Source organism: Crotalus tigris, unplaced genomic scaffold, assembly GCF_016545835.1.
Source record: "Crotalus tigris isolate CLP2741 ecotype Arizona unplaced genomic scaffold, ASM1654583v1 scf7180000024409.848292, whole genome shotgun sequence".
Taxonomy (NCBI): Eukaryota; Metazoa; Chordata; class Lepidosauria; order Squamata; family Viperidae; genus Crotalus; species Crotalus tigris.
Genome location: NW_024100576.1, coordinates 442,319 through 461,497, shown reverse-complemented (window position 1 = coordinate 461,497; position 19,179 = coordinate 442,319). Strand labels below are relative to the sequence as shown.

The 19,179-nt window shown below is 37.1% G+C and overlaps 1 long non-coding RNA gene across 1 annotated transcript; it reads left to right on the top strand.

Annotated features, from left to right (window-relative positions):
- Positions 1-4,665: 4,665 nt before the first annotated feature.
- On the top strand, positions 4,666-15,679 carry LOC120301924. The gene is made up of 3 exons (XR_005555068.1): positions 4,666-4,820; positions 11,388-11,631; positions 13,717-15,679. It is a non-coding gene; the product is annotated as an uncharacterized LOC120301924 (long non-coding RNA).
- Positions 15,680-19,179: the final 3,500 nt, after the last annotated feature.

Here is a 19,179-nt window from a genome sequence, read left to right as displayed (position 1 = left end):
AGCAAATTCTGCCATATACAATATTGTAAAACAAGCAAGATTAGTGGCTGGGTGTCCCACAACAATTAACTGAATCATGATTGGGTTTGTACACTGAATCACAAAATAGTAAATACATTTTAAATTTAAAAAATCACTAGGTAGTAGCTGCCTCAGCTCACATTGCTGCCTGTAAACAAGTAAATGCCTTTAACCTAAGACATACCTAAAAGTAGGACTATTTAATATAGTCTCTACATTATTTAGGATAGCTAAAAATGTAAGCAACAATGAGATTGGTATCTCTTCCAACTTTATCTTGTAATTAATTATTCCTCAAAATAGTTTTGTTTTCTACTTTTGTTTTTATCCTCATTGGATCTCTATTGTTCTGGAGAAGTACCTAATTTAAACCTATTATTTACAGTAAGTGTCCATTAAGATTGTCTAATACAGCTTGGCTATAGATGATGAATGTTGTAGTATTTTATGAATGAAACTTGAAAAGTCATAGGTATGTATAGTGGTCACTCAATTGGTTTCCTATGGAGAATAGTGATATATGCTCACTATTCAATTTTACAATAGTATCCAGAAAGTTACATTACGAAGGCTTTCTGCCTGCAACATTTGTCATCACATGACTTCCACAATAATTTAGGCAGCTCAGGGTGGAAATATAAAGCTGGGTGTCTTCAATATACTGATAATATTTTACCCCAGATTATCAGATTATCTCATCCAGTAGTCTAATGTAGATGTTAAATAGGAGAAGAGACAGAACTGAGCTTTGGGGCACCTCATAAAGTAGGGGCAATCAAGAAGATCTTCAGCTCTTCAGAAGCTTCTTGGATGAGAAGTGAAACATCTTCAAAGAAAAACAAGAAAGTCCAGTTGCCTCGTGGGAAAAAAAGCACCTTTGGGATTCCTTGGTTTGCTTGCACTAAGACTTCCATTGTTTTCTAACTGAAGTTATCTATGTAGAGGGACATTAGTAAAGTTTTGTTGCATCTTCTGACAGCTACTTGGTATTACCTGGTGCACTGCACTATTTCCTTTGTCCCTTTGTCCTATGCAAAGGTGAATCTCGGTGTTCACAGTTCTTGGATTTTATTTTGTAGATGACTCCTGTTTGGTCTTTCTATGATACTGGATCTCTGGGTTGCTAGTGTGTTTTGTAGGACTTTATGGGTTTGTATATGATGCTTGTTCTCAATGGTTGCACTGATCTACTCCAAGATCCCTTTAACACAGGAGAAAGACTTGTTTACCAACCTTCAGATAAGTAATATCTGTGGGGTAACTCCCACAAGTCCTTGTCATTGGTTATGTTATCTCAGATCTCAGATTTTTTAAGTCTAAAAAAACATCTCGAGGGGATTGAGACATAATTATCTAGACACAATCATCTTATCTGGATCTGAAGTCTTCCTCTAAAGAAAGCTTCAAGGGACAAGAATAACAATAGAGAGGTCATATAGCCCAACGTTTTACATCTTAAAATAATAAATGCTTTGTTTGTTTTAAAGTTTTATCCTTGTTTCTTTTCTTGATGTCATTTCTCTAGCTCCCTTGTACTGACTGCAACTGTACATAGTTCAACATGAAAATATAATAGGTGTTCCTATAAAGGTATGTATCTGAATTTTTCCCCTGTGGATTTACTGTGAAACAATATTCACATGAAAAGTAACATTAGTCTTTTACTTAGTACTTCTTTCTCTCTTCCTCTCTATCTCTGACGGGGAAACAAAAGCTGCAGTAATCACATTACCCTAAAGACCTGACACAATTAGCAAGCATGCTAAAGTGAAAAGAATTCACTTTAGCGTCCCAAGAAGCTTTAGTGCAGTTAGCAAATGATCATTTTCATAATAATATAATTGCCAGAATGGGAAATTACAGGTAATTGCTGTTGTTGTGACCCTGATCTGTCAGTAATGAAATTAAAGTAACTGTTATCACCTAGATTACTGCTGGTTCAGGGATTTTTTTAACAACTTTTTAATTATTTTTTTTTCTGTAGAACAAACTATATGTTTTCTCTCTAATGAATAAGTCAGACAATTATCTAACAAATATTTCTTGCTACCTGCTGACAATCTGGAAGTCTTTGTGAAGATAAAAAAAGAAGAGCAGAAAAAAGTTCAAAGAATGTTTCTATTGTATTATACCACAGGTTCAGGATTTCTTTAAAATGATGCTTAAACAAGAAAATATCCAAAATGAAAGCACCCTTTCAAAATTCTTCACCTTCAGCTGTAGATACAAACTGAGATGAAAAATTTGACTGTGGTGGCAGAGGAGATAAAGAGACAGAGATTATACTTTCAAGAATTGGGCAATATTGTATGGGGTAAAATCACTTTTACAATACTGTTTAGAGGCCAGTATTAAGCCCTGTTATTTAGGGTTTTAAAATTCTGAAACAGTAGTCTAAATTGATTGTGGATATAAAAGCAGAATATATTATTAGGTGTCATCTCATCCCAGACAGTCTTCTTGAGCAGTAAGCTCTATATCCAGATTTCTTTATGGAAAATAAATTACATGGATAGATTCCTAAAATTATATTAATGAGGTGGAGGAAGAATTAGTGATATGTAAGCGAACATAGCAAGAACGATATTGGCAGTATAAGCAGAGAGACCTAAGTAATTTCAGATTTTTCTTGCTAATAAACAATTCAACTAATACCAAGGTGACCTTGATGTATATCTTTTGTCAGGTATGATATTCATTTGATCAAATAAAAAAATGAACACATCCCATTCTGTGCTGTTGGTTTGATCAACGAGCTTGGTGATTTGGCTGCAAATATTTCGTCTCCATTTGGGGGGGGGACATCTTCAGTGAGCTATGAATTGTGCTCATCTGTCAGAGCACTGGCCTTTAAATACCTTTTTGTGTAATGTGAATTAGTGTGAGTGTTATTTGTCTGGATATTTCTGAATCATGGACTGGTTTCAGGCTGTTTGGCTGGCTGGCTGTTGTTGTTGTGACATGGTCCAGGTTCTTATGATTTTAGTTGTTGTGTGAAGGGAGTGCCTGTTTGTTCATTTGAAATGTTGCCTTTGGGATTGAAGTAGTTCCCTGGTCCTCAGTGGTTGGTAGATTGGGTCGATGCCAATGTGTCTGTTATTATTGGTGGAGAATCAGGCTGGAGGAATTCTCTTTCTCCCCTTGATTTCACTTGGGTTACAACTGTGGTTTCAGTTCAATCAAACTGGTGCCCTTCTGAATATTCATGGATGGACATGAGGGATAGTGGGTCATGTCTTTTGATAGCCAGGAAGTGTTTGTGCAGTCTGGTAGATAGCTTTCTTCCTGTTTGGCCCACTTAATTCTTTTCACAGTTGCTGCACTGGATTTGTTATATGATGCCTGATCTTTGGTTTGTTTCTGTCTGTTTCTCAGGGTCTGCCTGAGAGCTGAGGCTGGTTTGTGGGCTATTGCAAGGTCATGTTGGCATAGTCTTGCTGTCATCTCTATACGTAGGGGATTGTGCTTTGTCTGGTCATTGCTGTTCCTGCTGTAGTTGTTGTGTTGCTTTGGGTGTTTGTATTGTTTGTGTGTAGGGATCTCCAGATGAAGTTTCATGGGTATCCGTTTCTCTCAAAGACTTTGTAAAACTGTTTTTGCTCTGCTGATCTGGCTTCTATGGTGTTGCAATGGGATTCTGCTCTTCCAAACAGTGTTCTAACACAGCATTGTTTGTGGCATTTGAGGTGGTTGCTGTGGAAGTTGAGGATTATCTTCCTGTACACGGATGTTAGAATTTGGCCATTGGTGGTTCTGGTTACAAGGACATCCACTATTATTCTTGGTTTCTATTGTAAATCGGATGTTTGAGAAGATGTTGTTGGTTCTTTGGTAGGTTTGGTCGACCTGATTACACTTGATTATCATGAGAGTATTGTCCTTGTAACATACCCATAGCTTGAGGTTTATTTGTGAAAGTACCACTTCTTCGATTTTCTCCATGATGACATCTGCGACCAGGTCAGATATAGGAGATCCCATAGGCAATCCCTTTAGTTGTTCATAGATCTCTCCATCAAATTTGAAGTAGGTGGTTAAGTATAGCTGGAGGAGTTTGCATGTGTTTTCTGTTGTGAGTGGCCCTCTTAGTGGTTGTATGTTGTACAGTAGTTCTTTGATTAGGTGAATTGCTAGTTTCAGATCTACTGATATGAATAATGCAGTAACATTGAATGATATCATTGTTTCATCTTCATCAATGTGTAGGTGTTTGAGCTTATCCAGGAATTGCATGGCATTGTTTATGGAATATTGGGAATCGCTGATTATGTGCTGTAGGCATTTCCACATTTCTTTTGCAAAGTTGTACGTGGGTGTGCCAGGGAGTGAGACAATTGGACTGAGTGAGGTGTTTTCTTTGTGCACTTTGTGCAACAACAACAGCCAGCCAGGGAAACAACCCAAAACCAGACCATGACTCAGAGGCAACCAAATGAAAAACACCATTTGCATCACACAGATGATACTTAAACACCAAAGACTATGGCCCAGCAACAACAAACAGCCAATCAAACAGCCTGAAACCAGACTATGACTCAGAAACATCCAGACAAATAACACCCACACCAATTTACATCACACAAAAACATATTTAAAGGCTAGTGCTCTGACAGATGAACTCAATTCATAGCGCACTGAAGATGTCTCCCCAAATGAAGACAAAATGTTTGCAGCCAAATCGCCAAGCTCAAAGATCAAAGCAACATCCCAACTACCAACCCGAGCTACTACTATTCAAACACATCTCAACATCCCATTCTTTATTGAGTTGGCAGTATGAAAAAGAAGAGGGCGGTATGGTGAGAGAATTTTTCTTTGCAGATTGTACATTACATTTATATTTTCAGGATATTCTCCTCAAAGTATACGTGTATCTTTTGCCAAGCTATATTACTGTAATGTTTCTCCTGTGTCATAATAAATGTCTTTATACACTCTTAGAGCCTATTAAAATGATATAGATAGAATAGACTTTGCTTGGCCTTTGGTGAATGCTAATTTTGAGGAATTATATGGTTGAAAACAAGATTCGGGGCTCAGTAGATGATCATGCTGTTAACATTGAACCTGATAGTTATTAAACAGAGAACTCAGTCTAATTACTAAATAGAATATTGCATCTAGTAAGATTTGTTGTCTTTCCTTTTTCTTAATTACTTTTAAAGTTTTTTTTTTTCATTTTATAATTATCAAGGAAGAATCAGATAGCTGGTCTGACTGAAAGAATCTATGCAGAAGTCACTGAGTTTACATTTAAGATATGTGCATGATTTTAACCCAGTCTCAGTCAGTTTGTACTGGCTCTTTAGTGCTCTTGTAATGATGAGAATATTACCTTCTAAGTTTTAGAAGCCTAAGGAATGGAATGGGGATGGGATGGGATGGGATGGTGGGGTGGGGTGGGATGGAATGGGATGGGGTGAGGTGGGATGGGATGGGACGGATGGGGTGGGGTGAGTGCAGTGAAGTGGGGTTGGATGGATGGGTGGGGTGGGTGAAGTGGAGTGGAGTGGGGTGGGATGGGATGGGGTGAGGTGGGGGTGCCAGTAATTGTATCTTTCCAGGCAGTACAAAAGGAGATAGTAGATTTATGTCATTAGAAATAAAGAAAAATGCTTCAAAAACTTCAGATACAGAATATTTATTTACTACAATGAATTGTGCTAATTCCTTAAAAGATCTCAGTCTGTCCTTGCCCTTAGCATCTTCTTATCATTCTTTCAATTATTTATTTTCCTGCTCTCCTTATCTGGTCCTTCTGTTTATTTGATGTTCTGTGCGCCTCTCTCTACTGACATTCTTATCCATATCACAGTCACATGGACTGTAAGTAACAGGCAGCCACAAAGAAAGACTGATTGTTAGAGGGAGTTTCTACAAGCTATCCAGTTTGTTTAATAAATTTTATTTATTTATGTAGTAAATTTATAGGATGCCCATTTCATATACATGACATATTTGATTCTATAATCGTAGGATTACAGCAGTCTCACTGTAGTTTACCTTGGTCTAATATATAACTTTCAGCATATTTACTCTTTATCATTGCAGCCGATTCTCTCCCTGCACTATGTTTCCTGTCCTTCTAGTTCAGGGGTGTTAAACTCAATTTCATTGAGGGCCGCATCAGCATTGCAGTTACCTTGGGGGGGGGGGTTGGCCAGGGTGGGTGCGGCCTACTGGGTGTGCATGGCCAGCTCTACATCATTTGCGTCAAGGGTGCCTGTGGGAGTCTGGGCAGAAAGGGGTGGGACCAGGGCAGAGCCCATCAAGCTGGATATGTGAAGTAGGCGAGGGCCATTTGCTGCCACTTTCAGGCGATGGTGCATTTCTTCATTCCTCACAGAGGGTGACACCTCCCCAGCATGCACCCAGGGGGTGGGGCTGATGCAGCAGGGGCTGGTTCCTCTCTGTTTCCAGACGGCCTTGTGGAGCTAAGAGTGAATGCATTTCAGCATAGATGGCCACCACAAAATTGTACATTGGCTGCCGGCCAGCCTGGGCCAGGGCCAAGGCAGTGGGGGCCATTCCCTCACTGTTCCAGGATAGCTTGGCGGGCCACATGAAACCATCTGGCCTCCGGGCCTTGTGTTTGACGTGTCTGTTCTAGTTACTATCATCAAATGTGTTTGTTCATTAAATTGTAATTGAAGTTAAATAAAGGAATAGTTCTAGCATATATGCATGTCTATATATTAAATTCAACTTTTTCTAAATTTTCAGTTTTAGTTCTTTTCAATGCTGTCTAGAACAAATGTACGAGTGCAATTCATTTTCTAGGCCAAGAATTTGTATTGTGAGATCCACGTCAGAGGCAGAGCCCAAGATTTCCTGAAAAGATGCTGTTTGTGTTTCTTCCATTCAATCGTGTCCAATTCTTAAACACTGTCTGGACATATCCCTGTAGTTTTATTAGCTTGGTTTTTCAGAAGTGATTTGTCATTTCTTCCTTCCTAGGCCTAGGAGAAATTGACTACCCATCTGGCTTTGTGACCAAGGCAGGGCTAGAATTCACAGTTTCCCAGTTTCTATTCTGATGCCTTAACCATTACACCAAACTGGTTCTGACAAAAATTTTAGTATAAAGTTATTTGTGCTGCCTCCATGGAATGGTAACAAATGTTTTTTTGTTTCTTCAGTTTTAAGTGATAGTAAAGTTCCTCCAGAAATGTAAAACAGTTGCAACAGTTCAGTTGCAAGGAGAACTATAAAGCTGAAATAGAGACTTACAAATAGGCCACAGATGGTTCAAATAGAGCTTCAGGAATAGTATACTTTTATGCTTGAAGGGAGCTGAAACTCAGTCTGGATGGTTAGCTTCCTATAAAAAAAAAGGTAAGCAATGATGCTGGGAAGTTATTTGTTTATTCTGAATTTTGGACAGGATTCATTGGATACCAAATGAAGATGATAAAGTCCATTGCAGAATAATTTAAATTTGACCCTAACCCTAGCACCAACACTAACACTATACAGACTACATGAACTTCTCTTCCAAATAAGGAGTGTTGATTCTAAGGGCATGACATTTTTCTACTGTGTGCTGCTAATCTTATTCTGCAATCTGGAGTATTGCCAGACTGCATATATGTTGTTCATGCAGTCATCCAGTGCAAGCATTTTTAAAAGCATATCCAGAATATAGCAGAAATCCTCATCCCCATTAAGGAAAATGTACAGTGGAAACTAGGAATGGATATGGAATGGTGGATGCCTATTTCTTTTAGGAAATATATGGCACTTGCATCAACTGCTACTTCCTGTTAAGTTTCTACAGGATTATTAAAGCATGGCTGACAGAGTATGTGAGGGTCATTATTCTTTCAAAGGTCATATTATTGCATTTTGTTAGTTTTACTCATTCTGTTATGATTGTACACTGTTAAGAGCAGGTGATTCTATTCTAATTTGTTATAATTATTTTTTCTTCATAGCATTATTCCTCCCAAAAGACCCTTTCAAACAGATTAACAGGTTGCTTACAGTAGCATATTGAAAATAACATGTACGAAAAAGATAGGCAAGCTACAGCAACTCTGTTGAAACAGCATTTATATCTTATGGGAGAACAATGTTCCTGCGTGCAATATAAGAACCAAGTTGGGTCAGACCAAATAGCAGCCACTTTTATGATAACTAATCAGAAAAGGGAATATAACAGCAACAGCTCTTTCCCACTCTTGGTTCCCAGCAAATGGATTTCAAAGGGAAGCAGCTTCTAATTCTGGATGAATGGAACTGTCATTGTAATGCCATTCACAGCTTTAATCTTACCTAAATGTGTCTACTTCATTCTTTAAATTTTCTAAGTTGGAAGCTATAATACCATCTGTATAAAAGCCTTTTTTGTTCATTTTTATTGAATTCCATAGATCCAACTATAACCTAAACATACAAACAGAATCATTTCTTGTCCATGTTCCATCATTTAATAGATCATTAAGAAGTCCTTCTGTAAGAAGAGAAGTTTTGTTTTTAGCCTCTTGCTCTTCCATTATCTCTTAAACAGGCACTGAAGAAATTTAAAGCAACTCCTGGCAACAAGTACTATATTTACTAAGTAGTAGTTCTTCAATTATCTCTCATGTAATAGCTGCAAGGCATAAAGCAAGATGAAAAACAAATAGTTCAGTATTACAAAAAGGTTCCAAGCTCTACAATGAAATATATTGCATTGTCGCCTCTTCGGAGTTGTACTAAATTATCATTAAGAGTTGGAATGTTTAAAGAATGCCACTGGCATGGTTGAAAAATGAGGGAAAGAAAGGAAGACTATTCTAGCTAGAATCAAAGCCTAAGACAACTGAAACTAAGATGTGAGGAAAGGAGAAATTATTATTTTTTATTTCCATAGAGAAGGTGTTTTTTGAACAGAGATATTATCTGTTCTCCAGGTAATATTCTAAGGCCAATTACATATAAAATCCAAATGTCTGTGATGGGGAATGAAACCCACAGGCATGACTGCTTCCTATATAAATGAGTTTATATGATTTATACACTATATAGATGTAGATGCAGATTTGACACTCAGTGTGTATAGTAGTCAAATTATTAGACTAGGAGAAGTGATACCTATTTTCTACTCCCTCCTTAGGCGCAGAAGACAGCTGTGTAATTTTGGATCAGTCTTTCTCAGCTATAGACTGGAAAGCTTAAAAATAAAAGGTATCAGTTTTAATGAAGAGACCCCCAATCTAGCAGTCCAATACTGTGAACTTCTTAAAAAAAATCCTTCCTGTATTTAAGAATGAGACTTGTCTGAGGAATTTGCAACGGAAGAAGAAATACATTTAGGGTAAACCTTGTTTTTTTCTCTAGAACTTATACAGTATTTCACACTATAGAAAATTCTTTGACTTTAGAAGGACTTTCCAAATCTTATATATCTGCAAAAAGAAAATACACCCAAAAATCTGTCTACCATTGCTTACCTACCTGCCAAACTATCCATGGATTTGAGAATATATTTTTTTCAAAGGTTGTTCATATTTCCTAAGTTTAAAGTCAAATGTTTATCTCCTATGGATCTTGAGTTTTCATCACTTATCTGTAAATGGCATTTAGCAGCATTTGTTCTGAAAACAGTATAAATCACAAGTGATGCACAATTAATTACAAATAGAAGAACCAAAATAAACTATTTCATTAAAATTGGGGTTTTCAGTGTGTCAAGCTTCAGGACCTGGTTTTGTTTTCAGATACAGAAATCTATTGATAATAAAAAAAAAAGATGAAGCTCAAGGAAAATAGAAAGGAAAAGAGAGAACAAAAAAAAGCAATTAATTAGAATTCAACCAGAAATGCTCCCCTATATGCTTGGTTTCTACTAATAGCAAACTACTGTACCGTTACATTTATTTTGATTCTATGCATATTTACTTAGTAGCATGTGCCACTGAGCTGACAGATTCTGTGCAGAGTGTTATGTTTTATTTTCACAAATCAGGATATGATGGGGTGGAGAATTATACCATTTTTTTCATTTGCCTATGAGAGTCAAGTTTTTGTTTGTTTGTTTCAAAGAAGAAACAAAATGGTGTTTTCAAAGCTCCAAAAAGCAAATTAACTAAAATAAAATAGGATTTGCCCATCACTAAACCCTACTTTCAACTTCATTATGTTATTTAAATGGAACGATCTACATTTGGAAAAGTCTGCTGACAGAATTAATAATTACAATAAAAAGCCATGAAAGTCCATATTAATGATAAGATAAAGAACTTATTTCCATCACTACATTGGAAGATAATTTTCTCCTATGTCCTAATCTACTGACATCCAGGTTGTGATCTGAAATAAGTTCTTAATAATGAATAATCTGAATGTCTGCTGAGCAGAAAATGGAAGACTTAACAAAAAATCTAGGACGTAGAAACCAAACATGGGAAGTAATTGTTCTATTATTCCACTTCTCTGAATCTTAAGGCATCAAAATTTTTGATTGTTGCTGACATCTTATGCATGTCTGTACCTTACTGTGCCTTATTTAGTATGTTAACTTAATATTTTCTACTCATTTTAGTGTGCTTATATAAATACTGTATATATTTTCATGTATTGACTCTAGAAAAGAAAAATAGGAAAGTGACATTTATTCAAACCTTTGTTCTCTTTAACTGAGGAATGTTTGGGAAGCAATAAGATTGCTTATTTTAATACAAGGATATTTGCATCTCTGGGAACAGACAGATGCCTGATTACTGTTTTTCCTTTGTCCATTTATGGAGATTATGTATGTGTGGTTGTTTTTAAAAAGCAAACTAAGGTAGGGCAGTTTGCAAGGTTATTGGGTTTCCCTGCACATGTCAGTGTCATAGCTGTGCAAGAATGTCTCATTCATTCTTTACAATATAATTTTCAACAGTCATGACTGACCTTCAACTGTGGATTCTCAGTCTGCCAAACAATTGCTCAGTGCTTCATACCCTCAGGTACAGGCTCTGATCTTCGCGATATACAAAATGTTGTATATCTATGTGGCATCTCTTGCTATATCCATTTATCTAGTATATTGCTGTCTATACTTCTACCATTTATATGCCTTGGAAGTTCAGGGATGGTTCTAAATGTGTGTATGTTTGTGTGTGTGTTATATGCATATGTTTGAATAGATAGATAGATAGATAGATAAATAGATAGATAGATAGATAGATAGATAGATAGATAGATAGATAGATAGATAGATAGATCAATCTTTGGTTGTTCGGGTTTTCTCCCGCGTAAAATTGGAAGTGTCTTGGCGACGTTTCGACGAAGTCCCATTCGTCATCTTCAGGCTGGTGTTTTCAGCATATGTGCATTCAAACATATGCATAGGTTTATACAGCTTATACAAGACTGACTCTTTTTTTTTCTTTTTAAAGGGAATATTTGGAAGAAAGAGAAGAGATGCTGAGCACCAGCTTCTGTCTTCGTATGCTGACTTTCTGGCAAGTGTAAACTATTTCCATGGACAGATGCTGAGTGGCTGAAGTTGATCTTTTCCTGCTCTTCACATGTGTCTGATTGACTGTTGTTGCCCTTGTGGTATCCTGTCCACATGCTGATTCTCCAACTTTGCATATCCACTAAAAGTCCAGTGGTGCTTCTGCTCATGATTTCTATGTGGTGAGAATATATCATCCAAAGATTAATCTTTTCCCTCTTCAGCCACAGTCTGTAAACATAAAGCTTCATTTCTCTTCTGACAAATTTTTATTATATCCCTACCTTTAAGTGGCTTGACAGTGTAAAATATCTTTTTAATAACAGGCTTAGTGGCAGAATACAGCAGCTTATTGTTATTTCTTTTGAAAAAAGTGCATACATATAAATTAAATTAACTTCAAATGCAAGACATTTGGTATGCACTGTAGGTAAATGGGAATCACAAGTCTTGAGGGAGATTACTTAAAGTTTTCCTGGATATCTGTAATGATTTTTGCCTTCTTTTGATATATCTTCACAACACAAAATGCATTAACAATGGAAAAGTATAAATTTCATTAATTTTGTCTGTTTACTGTTTAGGGTTACAACCATCTTCCCTCCTGGATCAAATGATCTTGGAGAAAAAAAAATAGTGGATCACAATGTAAAATATTCTACTTCAAACACATATGTGAAGTCCTAGCTTTCTGGAGAAATCTCCGATGCTGGGAATGATAGAAGGAAGGAGAAGAGGAAGATAACCAGTAGTAAATTGGATGGACTTAATTGGTCCCAGTGGTGATAGGTGCACTGTTGGGAGACCTGAAAGACCAGGTTAGGGGCAGATCATCATGAAGAAAATCCAGCAATATGTTGCTAGGAGTTAGAAACAACCTGATGGCACATAATCAACCAATGAATTCTATTCGTGTCTTGTCAGAAATGGGCTCTATTAAATTCAATGGTATGTATGGCAAGCACAGGCATTTTTCAGCACTTTACATAGTAATATTAGAACACTTCCTCCAGAAGTCAAGCTTATATTTCAGTAGAAATCTAACATTTCTAATTTTGCTGCTTTTTATAGATGCTTTGGGTGAAATTCTCTGTTGTTTTACCCTTTAATATGACTTTGAAAAACTTTTTCTAGGTGAAAATGCATGTATTTTAAACTTAATTTGTCATATTCTTCAAGCTTCATTAGCTTGTTCCACTCCCCGATATTTTACTGATGGATTAAAAATCAAAGTAATATTCCATATGTAGCGGGGCTGGCTGAAAGGCTTTGCAGGAGTCTGCCCAGGGAGAGGGAAGCTCGGAAAGCTGCTGCCAGTTTTGGGCGTGGCGAGCATGGATTGGGAAGAAGGAAAGAAAAAGGAGGAAAGAAAGGAGGTGGGGTGGTTGCAGTTGCTGTTGTTGGAAAGAGACCAGGTGAAGTTGGATTTGAGGTTTTAGCTGATCCCTTTCTGTGAAAGAGAGGGAAGGAGAGAGTGAGAGGATGAAATTTTACTGCTTTCTTTCGCAGGGGGGATATCCTGAGTGGAGGCAAGAGAGAGAGTGAGGAGAGAGAAAGTTGCTGGGGTTGCTAAATTCAGGTTTCAGCAATAAAGGAAAGGAAGGGGGGGGGTTGACACCGACGAGAACTGAGACTGTGAGCAATGACAGAAGAGGAGGCTGGTCGTTACTGCTTTGGAGACTAGCAGCCATCCAAACTTTGATTATTATTACTTTTGTACAAGTTATAGACATTGTGTGGAGTTGCCCTTGCAGAGTGAGCTCTTACTGCAGGATGCTGACTATTTTAATTCATGTTCCTATTGCTGCCTGGAGCCAGGGTTTCCCCAGTCCACTTGTTTTCAAATGGTCACTGTGAAGTCATTGACTATTGCTGCTATGACTGCCTGAGGCTGTTAAACACCATCAAGCATTGACTATCGGGGCTAGGGGCTGGTCATCTTTGTTCCTGAAAGCCCCCCTTTGACGACGAGAGTCTGCCACCTCCTCACTTCATATGACACTTTACTAACACCTGGAGAGCACAGCTGCAGAGCACGATGGAGGGGAGCAGGGCAGGGAGGGCCTGAGTTTTGGTGGCCTCTGAGGGGGTAATGCTACACATATATGCATAATCATTTTCAAGGAAAGGTCATATTATTTGAAATATAACAATGAAATAAACAAGTGGCATGTTCAATATTTCCTTTCTTAACAAAAATTGAACATGCCACTCTTGAATATAATTTTTACATTGCTTTCTTACTATTATGTATTTTGTTAATTTAGGTATTCCTATGTTGGAAACTTTTCTCAACTATGCCATTTGCTGAGATACGCTACATGAACAGAGATCTGGGACCTGGGGACTGTTGAACTATTCAACACTGTGCACTGTACAATTATTCAGTAATTTGGTTAGTTATGTTGCTCTGATTGTTTATTCTTTTTTACTATTACTTTCTTCAGAAGAACAGTATGAAAAAAGAAAAGTGAATAAAATGAAAACAATTTGATAATTTAATCAACAAGTTAAAATGCATCAACTAAGCCAATAAAGGAAATAGAAGTAAAATAAAAAAATAAAAAATCCATTTGAAAAGGCAATCTGCTCTCAAAGCAATTGTTAATTACGTCAGCTTAGTCAGACAGCTAAAAGCTCACAACTTTAAAATTATTGGTGATTAAAGTAAAGCTTTCTTTAATTCAAGCTGAACTCCTGGTGACTTACATTAAAACATCTATGCACGGGTTTGTTTGTTTGTTTGCATGATATTGAAATCGTCCTCTATGGCCTTCTTCTAGCAGATATTTTCAACTTCCCATGCTATCCATACAGTCTTCCATATATAAAACTATATGCATCATTTTAATTTTTCTGATTTTTGAGTAAGCAACAAGTTTTATTATTTATTTATTTTAATTTTTATCATTTTTATTTGTATTTATCATTTGCAACTTAAGGCGCCAACATACCCATATTCCTTCCTCCTTTTATTTTCCCCACAACAACCCTGTCAGATGGGTTGGGCTAGAGAGAGTGATTGGTCCAAAGTCATCCAGCTGCCTTTCATAGGTAAAGTGGAACTAGAACTCACAATCTCCTGGTTTTTCAGTCAGCACCAAACTGGCTCTTCTGTCCTCTTCCTCATTGCTATTGTTAATTGAATCAGATTGGGTGATGTGAAAATACTGCTTTTAGAAGAAATAAAGGATGTAGTCAGAAAGAAGATTATGCTAAATTGCTTGCCTGCCTGTAAGTTCATTCTGTAGTTCTTTAACACAATCAGAGTTAAAGATTTCATGACAATAAACAGACTGCAGTTAAAATTCATACTGATCAATAACAGAATAACAGAGCTGGAAGGGACCTATATTGTATTGTATATCACACAGTGTATTGTTATGTGATAACAATATGTTCCATTGAAAGTGAAGAAAGCAAATGGAAAATACAGATGTTGACTGATTAAGCAATTACTCATTGCTTCTAAAAAAAAAAAAAACACCACATTTTCCAGTGCCTTGACTGCATTTGGCTTATAACAGAATTTTTATTTAAATATGAATTGCACATTTCTGCATCAATTGATCTAAATGGAGCATTTTTTAATATGAAATAAGGGAAAAATATCTTTATTAGAAAAGGCAAATGATTGCTTTGACAACTTCCTTTTTCCTGGTGATTGGATGCAACCTCAAGCTTCATGTTCACACAGAGCCTGCAGTGTAAATTTAAGTCTTTTTTAAAAAAAAAAATCTCTCCCAGCTTAATTTCTAAATGTCTTCTACAGGCTGCTTGATTTTCAATAGCTGTTTTTATGAGAGGTGGAAAAATTTTGGATATGTAGAAGATTCCTGAGAGCAGTGATCTGACTTGAGCAATGATTAGTGAAACAGACTTTACAGATTTTATAACCAGAAGGAAATTTATAGTACAAGTAAGCAAAACCATCTAGCTAACTATATGTTACTAAGAGGAGAGTCAGAAAGCAAATGCCTGGGAACAAAGAAAGAAAGATCAGCAATCTCTTACACAAAGAGGCATACAGAGTAAATTTTTAACTATATATTTACAGTTTCATACTCCATTGTGGTCAATAGGTCATAAAGAATAAGTGCCATTGGGTTTGGTTGTCACAAAGTGTTTGTCACAAAAGGCCTAAGTTAAGGTGACCAACCATCCTCCTTTAGGGAGGACAGTCCTCCTTTTGTGAGTTCTATCCTCCCTCGAAAAGTGTCCTCCTACATGTCCTCCTTTTCGATATTTGAAGACTAATCTGCAGGGCTTTTTTTTCCTCATAGAATGCTCAGAATGGCGTTCCGGCACCTTTTTTGATGTTTTTTTTTCAACTTTTGCATGACCTGTGCTACTCCCCCTATTGGCTTTCGAAAGCCAATAGGAATTGCTGCTGAGTGCGCCAAAACACCCGGCCGACAAACTTTGCACATGTAAGTTGTCTGCAGTGAAGGCGAATTGGCAGGAACTTTGCACTCCTCCCTGCTACCCAACTATACCAGCTCCTAGTTAGTCCTGAAGATACCTGAGGAGACTGGAGTGGTGACGCCACAGTAACTTTCTCTTGATCTTCGGCCCTGCTAGGGCAATAATGGCTGTGGGCGCAAGAGGCAGGGGCAGCGGGGCTGCTGCGGGCAGGGGTATGAGGGGCAGCAGTGGCCAGCTGCCCCCCATGCTGTGGGAGCTGTGGGGCCTGCTCTACACGGGGCTGTGCAGGGTGGATGGTGGTGTTGGCAGGGCTGCTGCAAGCGGGGTGTGTCGATGGCGGGCTGCCCTCCCAGGGCCGGAGCTGGCACAGCTGATGCTTTGGGAGCCACGGGGCCCGCTCTACACAGCAGGGCAGCAGTGCTGGCGGGGCGGCTGCAGACAGGGGCACGGCATGTAAGCATAATTACAGTATTAAATGTTATTGTTACAAATGTTTTTATTATGCATTTATCATATTATAGTGTATTCTGTATTATTGTTGCAATGAATAAAATGTTTCTTTTATTTATGATATTTTTTTTCTTCAATTTATTAGTGTCCTCCTTTTCATTGTAAAAAAGTTGGTCACCTTACCTAAGTTTATTGCAAAATAGTATTGACTGCTATAAACATCAGTGTAGGCCACAGAAAGTAGTGTAATTGTAGTTTTCTAATCATGCTTAAGGGAGAAGTCACCTTGAAATGTGTTGGGAGTTTCCAGTTGTCCTGAGTCCATTGTTAATTACCAACATACTGAAATTGTGGGAATAGCACCTGTATTTATTAACTTGTGTGAACTATTTAATTCAATGCTGACTATTTAATTTTACACAGTTTAATTGATTTCATATTTGAAGGGAGATGCAACATTTGGAGGTGATATAATTCTAATTACCTTGAAATGCAACACAACTAATTTAAGAAATATGTTTTATTTAGACAATGCAGGGTACAACAGCCTAACTATCATGTTGAGCAGAATTCTACACCAATAAACTATTTAGTTTCAAATTTTAAAAAATAATATTCAGAACAAATAGAGACTTACACAAATCTACATATCATTAATTATTGCTGGACAAAAAATGTCCAAGCAAGCAAAAATGCTTATTCTGAAAGCGAAAATAGTAATGCAATATTTAGCCATCCATTAATTGGATTAAAATATTAATCCAATATTTAGCCATCCATTTAAATGTGCAAATAGATGGCTAATATTGTTCATTTGTTTCCTCTTATGACCTTATAATTAAATGATGATTTCCAATTAATCTTCAGGTAAGACAACAATTTGTTAAAATGCAGCGTATGCTTAAATAAATTGCATTCTTTTTCTTTTGTGTCTTTGAGTCAATCTTGAATCTTGAAACTACAGGACAAATTCATTCAGGTTTTTTTTTAATCAATGCTTTCAGATGTGATTTGTCATTACTTTCTTCTTCTTCTGCCCCAAAGTAATAAACTGTCTTCCATGTCTAAGGCAGGACTAGAACTCCCAGTCTCCCAATTTCTAGCCATGTCTATCTAATTCAATTTGCTACCCATCTCAACTAGCTCTTATAACCGACCCTAGGCAGGAAATTCCAGAGGCATTTTCTGTTTGCAGAATATGTATATTATTGATTTAACATGCACTTTGTTAACGCAAAGTGATGTTGCGAGAAATCATATGACACAGCAAGAAACAAAAATTGTTTGTAGCTAGTTTGCCCATCTACTGTAGATAGCAACATTTAGCTAATGTTCTTGGACTGCAAAAACAACTTGCATATGGGCTAGTACTTTGATTGAAGACTATTAGAAATACCAGACGGTGGGCTCAGCTGGAAAGTTGAAAATATATCATGGAAGAAAGCAGTGACAAGTCACTTACATAATGTTGCCATAAAAACTACATAAGACTGCTGCTGAAATTATCAGAAAATGAGCTTGGCTTATAAAAGTATTTGTCTTATTTATTTATTATACTTGTATAGCTGGCCTTCTCAGCCAGTGACTTAACCTTGTCATTTTCTTTTCATTTAATTATTTAAGATGTTGTCCTGTCATTTATGATTCATCTGCTACCATAATTCCTCTATATTCCTTATATCACTAGAAAGTACTAAAGGCTTTCTTCAAGTCTATGTTGCTGTTCAGTCAAGTTGTGTCTGACTCTTTGCTACCTTATGGACCGTAGCACTTCAGGCCTCCTGTCTTCCATTGTCTCCCAGAATTTTCCCAAATTCACATTCATTGTGTCAATAACATTATCTAACTATCAGTCCTATGCGGCAACATGCAAAGTTTTGTTTGAAACATGAAGCTCAGGGCTGACTTTAGATTTGATTAACTGTCAATTCTTTTATAATCCAAGATTTGATGAAATCTTCAATCAGCTTCTAACACACACTAAATGTTACTGTAGTGCAAACTTATTATGGGTCCTGAACTAAAAGCTTGTAATCTCTGAACATGATAATTAAAACATGCAAAACAACACATTTCACAATATGCACAGAACTTATAGGGAGCTTTCTCTCCTTGAACCTAATCAAGACATGAACAATAATTGGCTACAATTCTTCCCCTTTGTCCCCATGAGATTATCCTGCCATAGTTTATGAGTGAGTTAGGCTTCCTTCATTCCTAGCTGTATTGTTTTAAAGCAGATTTTATGCACAATGCTCAATATTGACCACACCCCCAAAGGTTAATTTGAGTATCCAATTGGTCATTGTTGTTGTTCACAGTATTACTGAGAAAAATAGTATTTATTAAATGATCCTATATATTAAATGTTTGAGCACCAATGAACAATCAGAAACTTCATGAAAGGATCAATCAGTTAAAGACTTTGGGGACCCCTGGATTAAAGGAAAGTATTCCCCTTCTTCTGTCCAAAGGCAGCCACAAGGTATATGCAATCCATGATGGTTTGTCAAACATTAAATAGGACAGGAAGTCAAGTGATCAGAAGTGGGTGTGAACAGGGAGTTGCTTTTTCAGTAATTCAAACTACTGCTAGCATGTATCTTTCCCATTGATGCCCAGTTTACCTATTCTATCACGTTTCTGCTGTTCTTTTCCTAAGAAAGATCCTATTCCAGACATCCTATGTATTTCATTGTTCAACCAACAATTGAATTGTTCTATTGTTCTGTATTGATAATGGACATTTTCCCTGCCATTTGGTATCATGCTGAAAAGGAAAGAAAATAAAACTGAAGGATTCATCCAGTCACATATAGTCATACATAATCTGGACAGTACCATCCAATGATGAG